The sequence below is a fragment of the Lactuca virosa genome, chromosome 1 (genome assembly GCF_052849685.1).
Source record: "Lactuca virosa cultivar CGN04683 chromosome 1, Lactuca_virosa_CGN04683_v6, whole genome shotgun sequence".
In the NCBI taxonomy this organism is placed as follows: Eukaryota; Viridiplantae; Streptophyta; class Magnoliopsida; order Asterales; family Asteraceae; genus Lactuca; species Lactuca virosa.
In genome coordinates this window covers 241694779-241699407 of record NC_136426.1, presented here as the reverse complement: position 1 = coordinate 241699407, position 4629 = coordinate 241694779, and positions in this window count along the sequence as shown.

Genomic DNA, 4629 nt, shown 5'->3' with positions numbered 1-4629 from the left:
GATCAACAAGAATCTAAGGAATGCTACAAGATCTCGATGAAATCTTCAACAATACCATAATAGGCATAGCAATTAAAGCAGGGGGCATGAGATGTGCTATAAGCAGGAGAACAAGATGTGAAGGAAGTGCCCCTAAACCTTGAGGATCCAGAAGCCAGAGTCTTCATAGGATCCTCAATACTAGAACAATTTGAGGAAGAACTAATAAAGTTCTTAAAAGATAAAAGAAAGACCTTCTCTTGGAAACACGAGAATATGAAATGTATAGACAAGAAAATTATAGCTCATAAACTCAATATAGATCCTTCTTTCAGGCCTATCACCAAAAAAGAAGGAAATTTGCACCCGAGAGGAACAAAATCATTCAAGAAGAAATTGAAAGACTTCTCAAGATAGGGATGATTAAAGAAGTGAAGTTCCCAAGATGGCTTGCCAACGTAGTGGTGGTCCAAAAGAAGAATGGAAAATGGAGACTATGTATGGATTACACGGATCTCAACAAGGCATGTCCTAAGGATCCTTTCCCTTTACCACACATAAACTTGATGATAGATGCCACGACAGTACATGAGCTACTGACATTCATGGACGCTTCAATAGGATTACAACAAATACATACGAAACCATACGATCAAAAGGATACTGCCTGCATAACTACTACATGTATATATTGCTATATTGCCATGCCTTTTGGTCTTAAAAATGCAGGAACAACATACCAAAGGGAAGCGAATCAAATTTTTCAGGACTAACTACGAGAAATTGATGATATGGTGGTCAAATCCAAGAGAGCTGAAGATTACCTCAAGGATCTTCAAGGAGCCTTCGACATTTTAGACGAATACAACATGAAGCTAAACCATTCCAAATATCACTTTGGGATGAAGACAGGAAAGTTTCTTGGATATATGGTCACGAAGAGAGGGATAGAAGCCAACCCTGAACAAATCAAATCCATAATCGATCTAAGATCCCCAATGGCGACCAAAGATATGCAAAAACTGACTGGAAGAGTAGCGGCCCTTAACATGTTCATTTCAAGATCCTTAGATAGGTGTAAACCTTTCTACGACATCCTGAAGAAGAATAGGAAGTTCAAATGGAATGAGGAGCATGTAAAAGCCTTCCAAGAACTCAAAAAGTATTTAAGTTCAGCACCACTACTAGTGAAAACCATTGAATGGAGAACCACTCCTCTTATATCTTTCAGTATCCTCAAACGCCGTAAGTGAAGTCCTAGCTAAGGATCTTGACAGGGACCAACATCCCATCTACTATGTAAGTAAAAGTCTACTAGATGCTGAAACCATGTATTCTCATCTCGAAAAACTAATACTAGCTCTAGTAACGACTTTTACTAAGTTAAGACACTATTTTGAAACTCATACCATACATGTAAAACATAACTACCCAATTAAAAATGTTAGGAGAAAGCCAGAGATGTCAGGAAGAATGACCAAATGGTCGGTAAACCTCAGCACATTCGATATAAAGTATGAGCCAAGATCCATGATAAAGTCACAAGCATTAGCAGATTTTGTGGCTGACTTTAGTGATGATCTACAAGCCGTAGTGGAGATAAAAACAAGACGACTCCTACAGAAGAAAAAAACATGGGAATATGGACGCTCTTCACGGACGGAGCATCTAGTCAACGAGGAACCGGCCTTGGGATCATACTAAAATCGCCACAGGGGGACATACTACCCCAACCCGCTGGTAGTGAGTTCGGTGCAACCAACAATGAAGCAGAATAGGAAGCACTGATCATGGGACAACAACTAGCCAAAGATCTTCAAATCAAGGATCTTCAGGTATTCATAGATTAGATGTAAATTACTAACCATTTTAATGGATCTTATGAAGTTAAAGGCGAAATACTAACATCATATCTTCAAATTCTTAAAAAATAGCCTCTAAATTTGAAGCCTTTACCTTAAAACAAGTTCTCAGGTAAGAGAATGTTGAAGTAGACGCGTTGGACAACCTTGGATCTTCCTTTAGAATCCCACCAGAGACGAAAATTCGAATAATCAATGTAATGATCCCAACGATTGAAGATCTCGATAACCATGATCAGACAACCAACATCGCAACTGTGACAACCATCAAATTTTGGTCAATTCAAAGTCAAACAAAGTCAACAAGTTAAACCGGTCAACTCCATTAACCCTTGTATGTTAGGGTTTACGTTATGTAATCACTGTACAATTCGCTATTTTAATGAGAAAACATCATTTGGAAAGTTCCTGTGTTTGATATTCCTTAGCCTTAACAGTGCTAAACAACGAACCAAAGCGATAAAACATTATTGCACAATCATCGGGATTGTGTAGGACACTAAATCATGGCTTAACGGGGTCTATGGACCTTGCGTTGCGAAGCCGGACACTCAAAAAGATCACAAACGAAACCTCTCTCAATCTCATTCAAATCCTACTCAAGATTACTTGACGCTAATAGGATCAAAACTCATACACTACGATATAAATTGACGTTAATAGCAACATAGTATAGTACAACGTTATAACTATAATCAAATTAAATTATGATACCATATTAAAATCAAATCAAAGTATAATGCTCTAATTAAATTTAAAAGAATCAAACTTGAATGCTATAATTAAACTTCAAATCAAAGTAGATTGTTATAATCAAATAATAACTCATCTTTTATAAAACTCCATTTTTATAAACTTTACATTAAATTTTATAAAACTCTATTTTTATAAACTTTACATTAAATTTTATAAAACTCTTATATTAATTATGTAAAAGATGCTTGTGTTAGTGGGAAATTATGAAGACCACCAAAAGCAAAAAGATTATTCCCATGGTCTCCCACTCACACCTCCCATCCACTTTCCTTTCCTTTTTCTCCCAACACATTATTCTCTTCACCACTTAAACTTTCTCTATTCTTTCTCTCACTCTCAATCTCGAAATTCATCCAAGAAATACTCATATTCCAGCCAAGAACAATCTATTATACTCAAATCTTCATCCCTCTTGAAGCATTCATCAATGTATGTTGTTAAAAGTTTCAAATTCATACAAGAAACAAATTAAATCCACCAAAATATCTAAAACTCATTTTATGCATAAACCTGATTTTTCTCAGAATCCCATCAATAAAATAAGAAGTTCTGGAAATTTTCAGAAAATAACTTATTTTTATTGAATTACTATAATTATTGCAATAAAGTAGGACAATAATTCACATAAAATACTTTTTGCATTCAATAAATTCTGAGAAAATTCTGGGATGACCAAAATACTGATTAAACATGATATATGAAGTTTCATGTATTTATATTACATTTTACTATTATTTATGATTTTATTGATTAATTAATAATGAAATATATAAAAAATATTTCCCATAGTCACAAATATCTGAAACTTATACACTGAGCTCTACATCATGTTATAAAACTATGGCTATAGTTACAGATTTTTTGAGAATCATTTACTATTTTTCCCGAATTTTGTGTTGTTTAATCATTAAAATATTAAATAAATACCAAAACAGTTCAGAAAAATATACAAATTTTACAGTAATTCATATTGTATGAAATAATGATTTCCTAATAATTTCATAATTTTTCAATACTGTTTACTATTTAAAACTATTTTCCTAAGTATTTAAGCATGTAAAAATGCATTTTAATGATTATTTCATATAAATAATTGTTAAAATCTGTAAATAATTATAATTGGGCAACTTATTATTTTAATAAGAAATTATTAAAATCTGGCCTAAACTGAAAATATAAATTAATTATGCAAAGTAAGTAATTCAATTTAAAATTCATTTAACAAATAAATACCTTAATATTATAATCAAAATGAATTATTGTTAATTCATCTAATATAAGAATATGTGTCTAATTATTTGTATTAATACTCCATTCTCGTTTAGCAGTTCCTAAACCAAAACTATTAATTATATTAGGTTCTACGCCATTTTGACCCGAATCGTCTATCGTACGACACACGCATTTCGTTTTGGGACTAATGTGAGTAATCTACCCCATACTTTATAATTTTCAATACTTTTGGGGTGTATCATGTGGTTCTAATATGTTCCAACTTCATTTTATTGTTTTATTACAATTGATACATTGTTGGGACATTTATACGTGAGTCATTAATTGTATAACTATTGTTCGTTTATGCTACATGTACTTGTAGTGCATTATCATTTTTAGTCTAATCTCCATGACTATGCCCGTATTCTTGAGGTACGTTATGGACAATAATAGCGATATTGGGTTGACCACCCCGCCTTGGGACGCTAAGGTGATTGATCGCACGTGGTTGAGTGTGTATGATGATTAGATGCTCCATCATATATATATATATATATATATATATATATATATATATTTATATATATATACATATGTATATATAGGGTGAGGACTTATTGTTGTTGTTATCATTTGTTAATCAATTTTTGATTTATAAACCGTTATCTCAAATACAATTGTTTGCCGACTTCAAAAGAAAACAAATTTCCAATTATAAAGGTTTCAACTTCATAATTTTCTCTACTAAAATTAGATTACTCACCAACTCTTGTAGTTGACCTGTTTTTACCCATGATGCAGATTTGAAGAATGAAGT